This window comes from Alligator mississippiensis, chromosome 11 (assembly GCF_030867095.1).
Source record: "Alligator mississippiensis isolate rAllMis1 chromosome 11, rAllMis1, whole genome shotgun sequence".
In the NCBI taxonomy this organism is placed as follows: domain Eukaryota; kingdom Metazoa; phylum Chordata; order Crocodylia; family Alligatoridae; genus Alligator; species Alligator mississippiensis.
The window spans coordinates 61,831,254-61,848,641 of record NC_081834.1 but is presented as its reverse complement, the minus strand read 5'-3'; the positions used below and the strand labels follow the sequence as shown (position 1 = coordinate 61,848,641).

General features: G+C 59.0%; 1 long non-coding RNA gene across 1 annotated transcript; it reads right to left on the bottom strand.

The window, feature by feature from the left end:
* Positions 1–9,865: 9,865 nt before the first annotated feature.
* Positions 9,866–10,695, bottom strand: LOC132243907 (uncharacterized). Its single transcript, XR_009455478.1, has 4 exons — positions 10,658–10,695; positions 10,372–10,439; positions 10,170–10,197; positions 9,866–9,920 (listed from the first exon to the last, which is right to left on the bottom strand). It is a non-coding gene; the product is annotated as an uncharacterized LOC132243907 (long non-coding RNA).
* Between the last annotated feature and the right edge of the window lie 6,693 nt (positions 10,696–17,388).

Sequence of the window (17,388 nt, the reverse complement as noted above, 5' to 3'; positions counted from 1 at the left end):
GAGCCCAGGGAGAAGGTGGATTCCTGGGTGTCCCTCCCAGCAGGCAGGTGGGGACTGGGAGGTGCCAGTGGGGCGCCACCTTGGAGGCCTGATGGCGCAAGGGAGGCTTTGTGAGCCTGACGTTGGGGACCTTGTTCCGTGGATCCCGGGACAGCCGGGCCCTCGTGGTGAGGCAGGGCTTGGAGAAGGTGCGCTGGAGGCACCTCAGGAAGCGGCGGCACAAAGGGACCTTTTCTCTGGGCACCGATGGGGTCCTGGTCTGGCGTTTCTTTTCTTTGGTGGCCAGGAGAGAAGTGGCTCCGTCCATCTGCTGGGGGGGGAAATGCGTGGTGCTGGTGCTGACAGAGACAGTTCGGGGTCGTTGGTGGGAAGGTCTCCTCAGCCTCCTGTCCTGCCTCTGGCTCCCTCTCTCCAGGGGCTTCTGGTCCAGATTGGAAGGACCCAAGGGGTCCCCTGGAGATGAGCGCTGAGGCTCTTCAAGGGGTCCCTGGCAGCCGCCAGGGCCCAAAGAGCCACCTGGCTTCCTCCCCTGCTTCTTGCTACTCATTTGACAGACCCCATCCGGGGCTTGGGATGTGCGGAGCCAGACGTTCGTGGCATTGTCCAGGCCCTGCTCAGATGTCCCTGCCTTCGCCTGACCCATCACCCCCTTCCGTGTCCCCCGGGAGCCCCCTGTGGGCGGCCCCTCCTGAGCTGGCCCGCCGGGGGCATCTAGCCTGTAGCTCAGGCTCATCTTGTGGGCGTGGACCTGGCCTGGAGCCTGGACATCCAGCTGGGTGGAGAAGGCAGCTGGCACAGGGGCCTGGTGGGGGAAATGGCACTGACACCCTGGGGGCACTGCTTCTTCAGCAGGTCAGCAACAAACTGGAGCTGCAGGTCATGAGCGCGGAGGGAGGTCAGGATGGAGGCCAGGAGCTGCACCCGGTCAGGGGGCTCTACATGGTCTGGCCTGGGTGCGGGCCTGGCTGCCCCCACAGGGCACTTCTTGGTCCCTCCCTCCCTCCTTCCATGGCCGAGGGCCTGGCCCTGCACCCCGTCCCCTCTCCCTGGGGAGCCTGTTGGTGTCTCCGGGGGTGCCGGCGAGGCTTTCTCTTGCCACAGCCCTCGAGCTGCTAGCACGGGTCGCTTTTCCCTGCTGGGGCTGGCTGGTGCCAGGGGGTCTCCCCTGCCTGGGTCCCATCCCGCTTTCCCCACCAGGCTTGTGGATTGGCTTGTGGGGCAGCACTGAGGCTGGTCGGTGCCTCCACGCAGGCATGGAGGTCTGGGATAACGGGACATCGGTCCCCGGGGATATCTCGGAGCCTGGGGGCAGCTGGGAGACCCGTTGATCCCGTTCCCAGCTGGTCTCAAGGCTGCGCTGCTGGAGGCCCCTTCCTGCACCAGCCATGGAGCTTGTTGAGGCCTTGGGGCTTCTTGCCATGACCCTTGTGATCTTCCGGAGCAGCCCCTGAAGCTCCTTCAGGCTGCAGCTGGCACCAAGCTGCCCAGAGTCTCCTGGCCAGACCGCACGGGCTGGCTTTCCCTCCAGGCCACAGACGTAGGGGAGGTCAGGCGCCTGCCCACCAGCCTGATGCAGCTCTCGGCTCCCAGCTGCCACTGGCTGCCCGCTGGGTGCCCCCCTCTGCCCTCTGGGGTGCCAGGCAGGGGGCAGCTGGGTGCCTTTCCTGGGCTATTCCAGGCTCCACTGCTCCCTTCCTCCATGGCGGCCTCTCACCGGGGTGGGAAGGAGGCATCTGATGCTATTTGTTGTACTTCCATTGGAGGTACGCCACGGGTGGGACAGGTCCTTCTTTCCTGGATCAGTCTCTGCCCCTGAGGGCATTTGGCAAGAGGCCGGGCCTGGCTCCTCAGTCACCTCCTGCAGCTGCTTCCCCATGAGGTGCCGCTCCGACGCATCCTGGGAAGCGCAAACATCCTCAGATGGGTCTGGGACCTTGGTGCTGGCTTCCCCTGGCAACACGGTGGTGTCTGCAGGATCCTGCTTGCCCGGAGGCTCTGGGGCCAGGAGGTGCAGCTTCCACTGCAGGCTGGTGCACCCCAGTGGCCTGCAGGGGTTCGGGGGGGGGTGGCGGTGCTCTGGGCCCTTCTCTGGCTCAGCCGTGCTGCAAGGCTTCGCCCGAGGATGGCCCTGGGCGGCTGAGGGAGTCTCTTTCCCACACGGAGCCATCCCCTGGGACCCAGGAGGCTGTGTCTCCGGGCTCCCCTGCTGTAAAGACTGGTGTCAGCATGGGGCGCAGGCTGGCTCAGGGCAGCCTCAGGGAGGCTCATGAGCCTCAGGGCCCGGCAGGGCAAGGGCTTGGGGAGGCAGACACAGGGCTCCTGGGTGTCCAATCCCGGAGGCCGCGCGGCCTTATCCCGTGGGTTGGATCCAGGCTCCTCTGTCTTCACGGCCTCAGCCTCCTCACACTGTGGCGCCTCCTCAGGCAGGGCGGGCAGCGGGTGCGAGACCCGCAGGGCTGCGCGGGAATCCCGAGGGGTGCGGGAGATGCTCTTCCAGAGCCGGCGTCTCTCAGCGTACGTGGGACGGGGGCACCGGACCGGCACTGGGGGGATCAGACGGGCAGTGACTTGGTATCCGGGCTGGGGAGGCCCAGCTGGCGCTGCAGCTCCAGGCACCAGATGTGGAAGTCCAGACGCTGGGCAACGCCCGGCTCCAGCACTGGCACAGGCATGGGCTGACTCTGACACCCATCTGCCTGTCCTGGTAGGGACTTAGGGGGGTGCCAGGCTGGGCTGGGGAGAGCCACGCCATCTTCCTCCCAAAGCACAAAGGTCTCCCTTAGGCAGGCCAACGGCAACGGCCCCATGAAGGCATCCCCCACAGCAGCATGGCTGGGAGGTTGCATGAAGGCAGCGTCAGGGTCCTCCGTTTCCTCAGGCTCCTCGGAGATCCAGGATGGTGCAGGACATGCAGGTCTGGGCCTATGGCAGAGATGAGATGCGGGGCAGGGCACGTCCCCTCCACCCCGCCCCACACGGTCCAGACCCTGGGGGACGTGGGGCGGGGCCATGTCCTCCCAAAGACCACAGAAAACATGGCTTCCAGGTCCCCTCTGGGAACAGGCCCCCTCAGAGACCCCGCACCTTACCCTCTCAGCTCTTACGGGTTCAGATCTCATCAGGTGCCAGGTCATGTGCTGGAGCCTCCTTTCCACCAGCTGCAGTGTGCGCTCGAGGCTGAGCCTGTGCCCAGGCATGGGGCAGCTGCAGGACAAAGAGGAGGGCATCTCCTATGGCTGCATTGCCCCCTCTCCTCCTCCCTTTCCTGAGCCAGCCCCATTCCTGGCAGAAAGGGGTCCCTCAGGCCCCGGGAGGCTGCAGGGGCACGGGGCAGTGCTTACTGTGTGCACTGGCGTGGTGGTGTCTCCTCCACGTGTCCCCAAGCTGCTGTAAGGGAGAGAGGAAGGAGCTGGCGTGGGCCTGGGGAGACTCTGCCCCTCCCCAGCCGGCACCCCCAGCCTGTGAGCGGGGCCCTGGCTGCTCCTCCGTGGCTCCCATGGGCTGGGAGGAGGCAGGGGGCCATGGTCTTTCCTGCCCCAGGCCAGGGCCCGAGGCTACTCACCTCTCAGCTTGGCTCTTCCCAGTATCTGCCTCAGCCTCCGACGAACGGTCTGCACACACAGAGAGCAGCGGGCTAGAGGGCAGCTCCCTGGACCCCACAGGGCCGGAGAACTGGTGCCCGCCCGGCAGGTCCCACCATCCCCACGGGGACCCTGAGCAGAGGGACAAGACCCTCTAGCCAGGAGCCTGTCGTTCCAGCAGGAGCATTAGCACAGCCCTGTCACCATCCCCGGCCTCAGTTGCAGCCGACACCCAACGCCTCTAAAAACAGTTTTTGTTTTGTTTAGTTCGGGGTTTTTTTTAAAGAAATGTTTCATGTTGCAAGCCAAACCAGCCGAATCGAGTCTAAATTCATGAGTCGGTCCAAACCATAAGTGGCCCTACAACTGGCAAACATCCTCCACCCCCGCCAGGGGCTTCAGATCTTGCCAAAGTCTTTTGGCGGGCATCCTACGTGCAGGCCCGAGTCCAGAGACTTGGTGTTAAGATGCCCCCAAGTTTCGCCTGCCCTCAGTCATACATACGGCCGCAGATGCAAGCTAGGGAGGAGCCTCCCATTTCCAGGAAGTGGGCTTGAAGCCCCAACCCCGAGGCGGGTACTAAACCATGCCAGGGGAACAGTTATCCCTGGGAAGACTCAAGGAAACTGCCTTAATTGACCCAGTTCCAGGGTGTTTCCCCTGCCTCTACAAGAGGGTTAAGAACATCCTGACACATGGAGCAGAAAGGAGAGGAGGAGACATCCAGCAAAGCCCAGAAGCCTCCTCCCCTCTGCTCCCCCACCTACCTGCAAAGCCAAAAGCCCACTTGAGATACGAGTAAAACCAGGATGGATTTGACGAGAAAATCCATACTGGTAAGTTGCCAGGGTGGTGGAGCAGAAGATATAACAACCTCCCTCCTCCACCTCTTTCTTGGCAACTGCCCACCTGAGGGTCCCTGGGCCCTAGGAGGTAGTCAGGGAGTGACATCATGGTGAGGTCAGAATGGGAGGGTCCTTGTGAGCTCATAAGGGGGCAACAGACCCTGCCTGGCTGCACTCAGGGCATGAACTACTCTGGGGGGAGCAAACCCATGGGGATGTAGCTGCAGAGAGGGAACATAGGCTTTTGATGCTGGGGCCCCCTAGCATTTTAGCCAAGCTGCTAGGATGAAACTTCCAGGAGTCCTGGATCCCAGAACTAGTGATCTATTGATGAAACCTAGGAGTCCTGGATCCGAACTACCAGCTCCTTCCTTCACGGCACCAAGCCATCTCCTCCACGCTGAATTAAGCACAGAAGTGCTATATACTGGGTCAGACCACAGGTCTGTATTGCCCAGTCTCTTGTGTCGCACCATGGCACCATGCTGGAAGGGAGAGTAAACTGTGTCTGACCAGGGCTATCCATGGTTTCTCACTTGCAGCCTCCAGCATTTAAGGTCTAGGAAGCCCTGATTCAGAGGCCGTGCCCCTCATTCCTGTGCTCAATACCTACTGATGCCCCTTTCCTCCAAGAATATGTCCAATCCCTGTTTGAACAGTTTCCACCACATCTGGTACAATGGGTCCCACACTAATGACCTGCTGGGTTGCACCTTTATCAGCTCCCTACTAGTTTCATCCTGGCACCCCAGTTCTTGTACTGCAAGAGAGTCAATAATAAATCCCTATTGACTTACTCTTCCCCATTTAGTATCTTGTAAACCCTTCACATGGTCCCCCTCAAGCAGGTCTTCTCTAAACTGAATAGACCTGGCCTCTTTTACCGGCTCTCATGTGGAAGGAAGCCCCTCTGTGACACTCATGATTCTTGGTGCCCCTCTCTAGTTCTTCGATTTCCTTCTTGAGATGCGGGGACCAGACCTGGGCACAGTCTTCAGTGTGTGGGGGCACCATGGATTTGTAAAGGGGAATCCTGAGACTTTGTTTCATTTACAATTCTCTTCTTTAGCCATCCAGCTGGTATTTTTTAGCCAGCTGTCCGCAATTACTCCCAGATCTCTTTCCTGTGTGGTACCAGCTCATGTAGAGCCCATAATAGGTAAAGCATGGGTTATTTTTGCCCATTTGCATCACTTTACACTTATCAATGCTGGATTTTTATCTGCCATTTCATTGCCCAGTCACTCAATCATGCAGGATCCTTCTGTAGTTCCTCGCAGTCCACCTGGGTCTTTACCACCTGAAATCACTTTGTGTCATCTTGCCGCTACCCCCCTTTTCCTTAATGTTTCAGCTTGGAAATAGCCAGCTGCTCTCTGAGGCTTCAAAGGAAGGCCCCAAACCAAGAACTGAGCACTGTATCAGAGGCCAGGTTCTGCCTTTAAGGGGAATAAATATTTCTTTCCGGCCCCTACAGCCCCCAGCAACAGCCAGCAGGTACCCTGAGGCACAGGATGAACCCAGGAATTACAACCCCATGACACATGCATACATAACAGTATGCTCTATGAGCTAATTAAACGCATAACAGGGAAAAAGAGGAGGAAAGAAGGAAAATTGAGCAGGGGAGGAGTTAGGCTGGGAGGGGGGCTGCCCAGGCTGGGGAGACTCCCGGAGATCTGGAACCCAGAACGTGGCTTAGGTAGATCCACCCTAGAGGCCAGTGCCGAAGCACCAAAGTTTGATGCCTGGGACAAACCCCGCAGTGGCAGCCCGCCCTAGCCCCCTGCACAGATCAGGGGGGAACCCCCCCATGCTTGCCAGGAGTGTACGCAGCGGCAGAAGCCACCCTTTTCCCATCCCTATCTCCCCAGATAAGCCCCTCACGGCTCCGTCCTGCTCCCGCCCCAGCTGGGGAGCGCCTCTCGGCGTCCCCTTCGCTTCGGCACCCAGGGCAGTCGTCCCACTTGCCCCCCTCCTTGCTGTGGCACTGCTGGGGGCCACATCCTTGGAGCATGCCAATGTGATGAGGTGGAGATGCTGAGGCTGTACCGCTGTGCAGTGTAAGCAGGATGCCACGCAGTGCCTGGAAAAATGGGCCATTGATTCCTTCAGTAATAAAGCAAGGTAGAGTTGCACCTTTATCAGCTAATTAAATAAGACAAATATGCATTGAGAGCATAAGCTTTCCAAATATATAGACAGACAGACAGACAGACAGAGCACAAGCGTCTTCCGATCTTATTTCATCTAGAACCCGACATCTGACTGACTTCAGGCTCTCATGGCTCGGCACCTCTTCCCTTTCTCTGCACCCTTCATGATTTCACAGAAATCAGCACCCACGAAAGCAGGGAATCCCCTGTCTGACCTCACCCATGGGGAAACGGGGGCAAACAAAACATGTGGAGCACATTCATCAAGAACCACCTTTACTAAGACAGAGAAAAATATCACATCGAAATATATGGAAGGACACACGGTTATTAATCCACTGCCGACAGGTCAGGGCACAGTGCTGGAGCCCCGTCATGCTGGAGTTCTGGAACTCGTAGCCACGAAGGTGTTGTAGGATGTCCCCACGTTGAAGAGGGTGAAAGGCAGATGCCAAATGCACTCTCTCTCAGTGCTGTTCCCATGGGAAGGACCTAGAGATGGTGGAATTGCAGGGTGGGATGGGAAGTATGGGACCATTTCCCAATGCCAACTGTGGGGAGTCTGTGGGTGCCCATTTGTAATTTGTGCCAAAGTCTTTTGGCGGGCATCCTATGTGCAGGCCCGAGTCCAGAGACTTGGTGTTGTTGTCCCCAAAGGACAGTGAGTTCGTGCCCGGTGCACTTGTGCCAATAAACACACAGGGGTGAAGGATCCAACTTAATCTTTATTTCTGCGCAGAAAGTGGAAGTCCCCTGTGGTGACGCAGGGCTCACAGGATAAGATGGGGGAGCCGTGGGAGCAATTAGCAACTGCACGTCTCCCTCCTCCGGCTCCTCCGGACATACTGTGGTGACCCCCCGTAAAGCCATTACCCCGCTTCCCCTAAATATCCCACACGACTTCTGTGTAACCCCATCCCTATACAAAGTCATATATGCCTCTAATAAAGCATCTCATCCCACTTCCCTTGGTGCCTACAAAACAACTAACTGCAAGATTGTGCTATAATCCAAAGACCCGTTCTCCAGCCAGGCTGCAGCATCCACAAGTTGGTACTGTGGCCAACATGTATTGCAATACCGAATCATCTGTTGTTTCATCATAGGGTCGCTTCCAAACTTTGGCCAGTTTTTCAAAATGCATCCTAAGGGACTGCAGGGTGGAATCTTGGACTGGTTACTTCCCATTGTCCGACTACCGGACGGCGACCGCCGCTCAGCCTCAGAACCAAACTGATCAAAGGGAGCTCACGGGGCTGCCACCCGATCTCACTCGCCTAGGGCGTCTACACGGTCGGAACTTTTAAAGCCGTCTCTTCCCCAACCTGCTCAAAATATGGAAAGAAGTACTCACCAGTCCGTTGAAACCTCCCTCGCCCCACCCGATTAAGTTGGTCCTTCAAGCGTTGCGCCATTGTACCCCTCCACGACTCCGTCAGGCAACCAGGAGACGGTCAGACCTCCGACGTATAAGGTCGGTGGTGCCTGGCCCTCGCGCCGTCCACAGTTGTTGCCGGAGCCGAAAAGGTGGACCGGGCAAGGCAGTCAGCTAGGGTCCCATCTGGGTCGCCAGAAATTGTTGTCTCCAAAGGACAGTGAGTTCGTGTCCGGTGCGCTTGTGTCAATAAACACACAGGAGTGAAGGATCCAACGTAATCTTTATTTTTGTGTAAAAAGTGGTGTTTGGCAATCGTTTATAAAGTAAGCACCCCCACCCCAGTGGGCGTCTGCCTTATATAGCTATGTAACAGGTTAAACTTGTTGATGTGATGAAATGTGTAGCAAGCCCAGCAAGTAACCCCCCTTCCAGCTCTCTCCCAAGTAACCCCCCTTCCTTTTCTGGGACTTTGTTGATATAGCTTTTTTTTTAGCGAGGCCAGCAATTAAACAACTAAGCAACAAGCGATCTTTTTTAGCCTAAACAACCTATTTTATGTCTTTGGTTAGATAAAATATATTTTTTAAAACATATAAAGCTGTTTTCGAAGTATAGAAACTGTAGTGAAAGTTCAGGGGTGCTCATCACAGTGGCAGATGCATCATGAACAGGGAGGACGGAGGGGCATGGGGAGGGGAGGAGTTCAGCTGTTCATCTGGGGGCAAAACAGCACGGGACCATCCAGGCCAGGTGAAACTTGTGGGAGAAGGGCAGAATCAGGGCACGCGCAGGGTGGGGTGCAGGCCAGGTGAGAAGAAACTAGTGTGAGCGGGATGGGGTTGGATCTCGGCCCCTCTGCTCACACCCAGGAACAACCAAAGGGTAAAGGAGAGTCTCCTCAACTGGGAGCAGTACGTGGTTCTCACACTTGGTTCAGCGGGGATTTCTGTCCCAGCAGGCCTGACCTGGACCAGAAGCTCTGACCTCCAAACCCCTGGGGTGAAGTCCTGGCAACTCACCTGCTCAGTGCTCCCCACCTTCGCCTCCTCCCCTCTGCCACCGTGTCAGCACTGGGGGTGGGAGGCAGAGACACTGGTCACCTCGCAGACACCCCAAACCCCCAAGCCCTACCACTTCCACCAGCCCATGCCCCGGCCTCCCCTCTCTCCAGAACCCCTGCCCGTCATGGAGGCGAGCACTCAAACGAAGACTCGCCTCTGTCAAACTCTGCGTCCCCTTGACCTCATGGGACCCTGCCTCCGTTTCCTGGCAGGGGCTAATGCTCCTGGTTGCACAAAAAGGAGCTGGTCAGAAATGGGTCCTGGACTGAATCCATCCCCACCAGCACCGGAGAAGGAAGGACTCCCCTACCTGCAAACAGCACCACTTGCAACATGCCATAGCATGGCCCAGAGCCCACCAGCTACCCAGGACATCCCTGCACTTCACCCTGCCCTCTCTGTCCCCCACTTACCTCTCCAGGGTGGCCAGCACTCCTCCGCCATCTCCTCCATATCCATGGGAGTCTGGTGCAAATGAAAAAGTAACATAGCAGTGAAGAGAAAATCAAGCCCGTGGGCCAGCGCTGGCATGTGGTGGAGTATGTGGGGAGGCTGGGGGGCAGTAACCCAGGGAGCAGGGGAGGTCAGTGCAGCACAGACCTGTCACCCCACCGGTCCCACTGTGCCATCCACACAGCTCACATGGTGCCCAGCGCCGCACACACAAGCCCTCCCCCCAGGGCAACCCCCCGCCCCCTCCACTGCGGGGCTGGCACAGCAGGGGCCAGCCTTGCCCTGTGCGCACACGGGCACATGCACACTCCCCCTCCCCTGGGGCAGGGGCATGCAGAAGGACTCACCTCCGTGGGGCTGTCGTCCTGTTCGCAGCCCTGCTCCCTCTGCACCTTGAGGGCCAGCACCAGGAAGAGGTTCTGGCTCCTCAGCGCCTCCACTTGGGCCTGCACGAGAATCCCCCCAGCCCGTCAGAGCCTGCCCATGCCTGCGCCCAGCGTATCGGGCCCTGCACCCACCAGCGTTAACTCCCTGCGCACCCATCAGGTCCCTCCTCTCCCCACACGCCATGTGTCGGGACTCTGCTCCCAGCTTCAGCAGCCTCTGGGATGTCCCCCAGCCTGGCCAAGCTTGGCCTCAGCCTCTTCCCTCCCCTGCCCCACAGCCCTGAGGACTCCTGCCCCATGCAAACTCACCCGGAGCCGTTCCTCCCTTTGCCGTGCGCTGTGGAGACAAAAAACCATTACTGGGCTGAGAGAGATGGATGGTGCCGTCCCAGAAAACACCCCTTCCCCAGGAAGAAACATGCACAGAAGGTGGGATGGGCCCTGGGCTTGTGCCCCGAGCCCTGTGCCGCACAACGGGAACAGCGAGCTCCCTCCCCAGCCCCACACCTACCAGGACAGCACAGTTTCCATGTCCTGCTCTGCCTGTGCCAGCCGGGCCCGAAGCGCCTCCAGCTCCAGCTGCAGCAAACGAGACGGTGCAGGTTAGGGAAACGTCACGCCATGGCCTGTCTGCACACGTAGCCACCGGTTGACCCCATCTGTCCCTCTGGCCATGCATTCACCCGTCATCCCCCAGCCCAGCCCCAGCCTTGTCCCTCTGGTCCACCCCTCCATGCAGCCATGCCCAGCCCACTCGGTTTCCCTCGCAGCCCCCAGCCTGCCTGGGTCCCGCTCACCTGCTGACGGCGCTGCCTGCCACGGGGTTTCTCCACCTGGGGAAGGAAAGAGCTGCTGGGGCGATGGACTCCCCTGGGCAGCGAGTTCCCCATCTCCCCAGGGTGCAGGGATGGCAGCCCCCAGAGCCCTGGGGTTGGGCAGGGCTCACAGGCCTGGGTCCTGAGGGTGCCAGGGGTTGGCTGTTACCACCCATCTCAGGTGAGCCCCCACCTCCCAATCAGGGTCCCAGGTGCCCTCCGACACTCTGGTTTGGGAAGGACTGTCCCTGTGATCGGGGATGAGCCCACAACCCCCTCCCTTATTCTTGCAGGTCCCGTGGAGTCGGCAGGGAGCGAGATTCTCCCCCGGGATCTCATGCCATGCATGGAGGTGGGAGAAGCACAGGGCACCTGGGGAGAGACCCCTGACCCCCAAATCAGACCCCACACAGCCCTGGTCAGGGCAGAGACTCACGGCAGCGGGAGGGTCCGGCCACATCTCGGCCCTGGCAGAGCTGCCCCGCACAGCTGGGAGGGTCTCCCCTACCCCTCCACACCCCCCGGCACTGCTCCTGGTCCTGGGGAGACAAGGGGCATCGCGTCAGCTGCACCCACTCTGCTGACAGAATGGGTGGGTGCCAGGGCACGAAGGGATGAGGGGCAGTAAGGCTGGGGAGGGGTCTCCTGGCCCAAACAGGCATCTGGAGGGTGGAAGAAAGTGCTGTGGGGCTGGAGGGGCTGGATCAGCTCGACCCCTGGGAATGGAGACCGAGGAGGGAGAGGGGGTGCCCCCATGCAGAGACCTTGCCCCGTCCCCACACAACCGCACAAGCCCCCCAGCTCAGGCGACCCAAACTCACCGGGTGCAGGCTCCCTCCGCTCCTGGCCTGCCCCCAGGGGAGGTAAATCCGCAGCGCCCTTAATGGCGGGGAGCCTGTCTGCTGCCCGCCTGCCTGCGCCCAGGGTGGCATCTGGTGCTGAGGGGAGACGAGGGCTGAGCATCAGGCTGGGGGGACTGAGCACCGCTGTGAGGACGGGGGTCCCAGAGCCCGTGTGGCCCCCCCTGCAAGGGAGCAGAGGGCAGCAGGGCCATTGCCACGGGCAAGACTCGGGCAGGGGCAGGGCCAGGACCGGGGCAGAGTGAGGAGCCCGTGGGGGCCAGTCCTGCTCCCCGTCTCCAGGACCTGGCTGGTGCGGAGCAGGGGGCACAGCTGGGGGCACGGGGCCGGGTCTGTCCAGGTTGGACCTGGCACAGCGGGGCTTGGCCTGCCAGGCAAACCCTGCCGGGCCTGAAGCCTCCCGTGCCGCCCACCCCCATTGGTGCCGTGGGGGCCGTGCCCAGCCCTCACCCGGGGTGCTGGAGTGCAGGCGCAGCGGTGGCAGCTTCTCGCGCCGCAGCATCTGCACCAAACACAGGCCTGAGCTGCAGGAGGGCGAGAGGAGCCGGGCTGGCGAGAGCAGGGACGAGGCCCGGGGCCGCGTCCTGGGCCTGGCGCAGCCTGAGCCTCTGCCCCACCACGGCACCGTGAGTCCCGTGAACGGGCACTCACGGCTCCCGCAGGCGTGCGCTCCCGCCGCTCGGGTGGGGAACGACAGGAAACTAACTACTGAACTAACTAACTAACTAAACTAACTAACTAACTAACTAACAAATACACTACTGATCTACTGAATTAAGGAACTAATTAACTGTCTAACTAATGAAGGAACTAACGATCTATCTAACCAAAGAAGTGACTACCTAATGAACTAACTACTGAACTAATGTACTACTGAACTAGCAAACTATCGAACTAATGAAGTAACAAACTATCAAATTAACGAACTACCTAACGAATGAATGAACTAATGAACTACTGAAATAACAAACTATCGAACTAACGACCTAACAAACATAACAAACCAACTAACAGCGAATCAACTAACTCCGCAAACACTGCCGACCGGGACGTGCGACTGGCTGCGGCGATGCCACGAGCTCGCTGGGCGGAGCCGGGCTGACAGTTAGGCTGGGGATTGTGATGTCACACTTTTAAGCAACAGGACCATTGCCACGGTAACCAGAGTGTTCATCCCCCCCTGGGGCTAGGGCTGTGGGTGCCGGGGGTCTGGCCTGGCCTGCGGGGGTCCCCGGCCCCGGACGACCTTTGACCGTGACTCTTGGGGCCGGCAGCGAAGCACAGGGACAGCCCTGGGGCAGGGTCCTGGGTAACCCCGAGCCCCGGGGCCAGATCCTCAGGCCTCTCTGCTCTCTGCAAATCCTCATGAAACCTTTCCTGGGCTCACATAAGGGCTTCACTGAAGAGAAGGTGCTTGGGTTTGCTTTAGCACGTCATCCTGCACGTTCCCCTAGTCATTGCTTCCCATCTGCCCTGAGGGTTTTCTCCCCCTCCACTTCCCAGAGGAGTCTGACCCCTTCCTCAGGCCGGGTCAGGCCAGGTTTCAGGTGGCAGATCACATCAGGATTTCTATGCAGGTACCGTCCAGGTGGGAGCTTTCACCTCTGGGGTCCAGCTCCCTGGCCTGACACATGCAGAGATCCCAGTAAATGTGAGGACATGGGGTCCCTCAGCGCTGTGGCAGCTTGTGGGATCCAAACCTGCCCTCTTCCCCGCTCATGTCACCATGGGATACAAAGGTGACCTGGGAAATGTCCGGGTCATCCTGCCCTTGCTCTCTGGGTGCTCAGGACCAGTCCTGCCGTGAGCATCTTACCAGAGCACGTGCACATGAGGTGCCAGGGCTTGAACTCCCCTGGAGAGGCCATGGCTGGTCACAGGCCCTGTTCTGCAGGGCACTGCTGTATCCCGCCATCTTTTCCTTCTTGCACTGGAGTCACTGGGGTCACGGCAAGAAATCAGGGTCCCCGTTCATCCCACCTGACCACTGCGGCAGGGTCCCCTCTAGGATACCTTGCTCGGAGTCTTCCCCAGGACCATGTCCAGGAAGACAGAGCAGGCCAGAGAGCACGGGCAGCCGGGCCTGCAATGACCTTGGCTGGGCAACGCTGAAAGCTCTTGGTCCCGACCCTGTGTGCATGATGCTCAACAGATGATGCTGTATCTTCAAAGTGCACACGCATTTTTTTGTGGCATGAATTCATTGATTCATAGATTCATAAACATTAGGGCTGGAAGGGATCTCAGAAGATCATCGAGGCCAGCCCCCTGCCCCAGGGGCAGGAAGTCAGCAGGGATCGTAAGATCCCGGCAAGATAAACATCCAAATGTCTCTTGAAGGTGTTCGAAGTTGGTGCTTGAACCACCTCCGGCGGCAGGCTATTCCAGACCTTGGGGGCTCAGATAATAAAGAAATTCTTCCTTACATCCAGCCTGAAACTGGCCCCCGGTTCTGTGCTGTGCACGGGGCAGTGCCGGCTGCCCGCCCTTGCAGTCCCAGGAGACGGGGCTGGGCCGGGGCCTTCTTCCAGGTGCCCCGGGGCGGGGGATTGACCACGTCCCCGCCGGGATCATGGGGTCAGGGTTCAACCCCCTCAGCGTCCTGGCCTGGTGCAGCCAAAGGCTCCAGCTGCAGCAGGTCCTCTAGGCCAGCTGCTACCCCCACATCTGGGAAGCACATCTGGGCACATTGCACACGTCCACATCCAGGTGGGGACAAGTCTCCTCTCCCCCGCTCCCAGCCCAGCGTTGCTGGGGACAGGACTCGGCAGTTGTCTTGCAAGCGGGCCAGACTGGGCTCGGGCTGAGATATTGGACCAGCCGTGTGAGTAGCCAGGCTTGACGGCACTGGTCAATGGCCTCCCCAAGGCTGCGGTGCTGGGGACGCGCTGTGTGGGCCCGGGGCAGGGCCTGCCACCGCCACCACCGCCTCCAAGAAGCTGTTGATCAAGACTGAGGACGTGATGAGAACAGCATACGGCAAAGGGATGTTACGGCAAGAACAAGATTTATTTGCACGCTTTTTTTGTAGGATAGTTTTGCAGAAAATCCATGGATTTGAGCTTCCCGTACAATAATTTCAGATTTCTGACCTAGCAATGGCAGAGGGCAGCACGGCCTGGAGACCCGGACACCTGGGTGCTCACCCCACTTGCTGGAAACCTGCTGCTGGGTTGCGGGTCACGCCATTCCTGCCTCAGTTTCCCTGCTGCCCCGAGTTGGATCTGGGGGGCGTCAGGCTGGGTATAATTGGTAGGAGCTGTGGCTGGGTCTGGCAGGGGTGACCAGCTGCAGAAAACAAGGGTAGGAGCTGCAGCTGGCTCTGGGGCAATGGGCTGGGTATAGCGGGGACAGGAGCTGCAGCTGGCTGTGGGGGTGTCAGGCTGGGTACAGCGGGAATAGGAGAGGTGGCTGGCCTTTGCGGGCAGACGTTGGCCTAGGTATAAGAAGGGGTATTGGTCTCAGGTTGCATCCAGCCAAGTTTAGGTTAGATCAGAGGAAAAGCTCAGGAGGCGGTTAGTAAAGCACAGGAACAGGCTCCCACAGAGGCTCTCTAATCTCCATCCTTGGAGGTTTTGAAGCCCCGGCTAGAAAAAGCCTTGGCTGGGATGATGTAGTTGGGGCGGGCGCCCCTGGTGCCCAGCGCAAGGCAGGGCGTCCAGGCAGAGGTGCTTTGTGCCCTGCCCTGGGCTCAGCCCCTCTTGCCCTTTCCCCATCCAGCTTTTCTGCTTCCCCTTCTCTTCTCCCCGTGGGGGGCAGAGACGTGGCGGGGGAGCTGAAGACCGAACTCAGGTGGGTGAGCGCTTGCTGGGGTGCGGGAGGGCACCCAGGTGCCTGGGTTCCCCGATCCCCCTCGTAACCCTCCAGCCCCTGCCAGAGCAAGGGGAGCTCAGGGGTCCGGGCTCCTGGCCTGCCCCCGACTCCCTCTCCCAGAGCAGGGAGATAACTCAGGCCCCCTGGCTCTGCTGCCTGGTGCAATCTCCCAGCATGCTTTGGGCTGGGGCAGATCGCCTGGGGCAGGTCAGGACTCACACTGGGCTGGTGCCCACCGGCTTGAGCAAAGCCCATGCAGATTCGAGGCCCCATGGGGATGGCAGGGCATGGACAGCTGTGGCTGCCCTCGATGGGCACCAAGGTCGCAGCTCCCACCCCTGGACTCCCGGGTCCCAGGCCCAGCTCGTGTAGCGGTTGGGGGTTGGACGCTTCCACGAGTGGCTGCATACGTCCGAAGGGCGACAGAGCTCCCATGCGCCTGGTCCTCTGGAGCAAGATCCCCGGTGATCTCCAGGACACTGTTATTGATCACCCTGAAGATCTGCAGCCTCTTCCACTTGTTACGTCTCCTGCCATGTACTGCAGGAACGATCCTACGGAGCACAGTGCCTGGCAGCGGTGGAGAATGAGCATGGGAAGCCTTTGCATAATATTGAGTGTATGCTTCAGAGGAAATGACTCTCCATGTGGAAGCCAAAACTCATAATAAAATACAAGCCAGATGTTTGGCTACTATATGGGTGATCTTACTTAGAGGGACTAAGCTGTAGGAGACAGTCCAGCTTGGAGCAGCATCTTGCTTAGCCCTGTTGTTAACAGGACAGGAGCATGTGTTCACAAGAACTGTTCATAACCACATCGCTATCCAAGGGACCGGGATGGTGGACTGCTGGAGCCCCATTTCTGGGTACTAAACAGAAGGCTGCATTAGAGCTGCCATAACCTTGAGCCCTGCCAGAAGAGAAGGGCAGTGCCTGGGCGTGTTGTTCATCATGTAAAAACATGGCAGGGACAGCTCCCGCCCCTGAGTCTTGCTGTGCCATGAGTGCACAGGCCCACAGTGGGGAAAGCTGGAGTCTTGCTGCATCCAGGGATCTCTGGAAAACTGTGCCTTAGACACAGAGCTGCTCCCTAGTGCAGCACATTGCACGTGGCGTATCCCTCCAGGGTCCGGCCTGTGCTCCATCTGGGGCAGACGCCCAGTGAGCAGTCCCTTGCCTCTTTCAGGAACTTGCAGACTGTCACTGTGCTTGGTCCTGGCTGTGCAGGGCGGAGGAACGATGACTGCACGACCCTTCTCGCCTCGCCCAAGCTGGGAACAGCCGGGGTCTGGCACTACATTGGCAGCAGCCTCCGAGATGCTGCTTTGGCTCTATGCTGCTGGGTTTTGTGAAACCAGGTCCTTGCACTGCAAGCTCCTGTAGGGTGGGAACTATCTCTGCTCTGCATTTGTATATCTAGGGCAATAGTGTCCTGGTCCGTGACTGCAGCTTTCAAGTAATACCCGGTGCAGATGAAGGAGGATGCTAGTGGTGTGAGACTTGCATATCACCCCCAGTGAACTCCTTGAGGGGAGTCTCTATATTTAGCAACTCCAACTTGGACATCAGTGTTGTGAAGTGTGGCAGCAGGGAAGTCTGCATCTCAAAAGTGGCCTCAAGTGTTTCGCAGCACAGTCAATGTTGGTGCAAGGGAAACATCTAGCTGTTCCTTTGCATCAGCCAGGGAGTTGTCTACAGGCTAACATTGAGCTGCAGTTAGTTATAAGCACACAAAACAGAAAGCTGGCTGAGGTTCCTTTGAACCGTGTCCCTAAATGCATCCTTGGGCAATACAGTGCATCCCTGTGAGCTTTGCTGTTCTTAAAAAGGCTTGGAGGTAGTTGGGAAATATTGGCCTCCTTGCATTGGATCCAAAGGCATTGCCCACGCCACTGAGGTGGGGGCGGGGCAGGACCCCAAACGATCCCTACCACCTCCTGTGCAGAACTGCTCCTTCTACCCCATGGCCCCAGCAGAGGATGACGATGCTGCCAGGGTTACCCTGGGAGAGCATCAACCATGACCCATGCCAGGCACC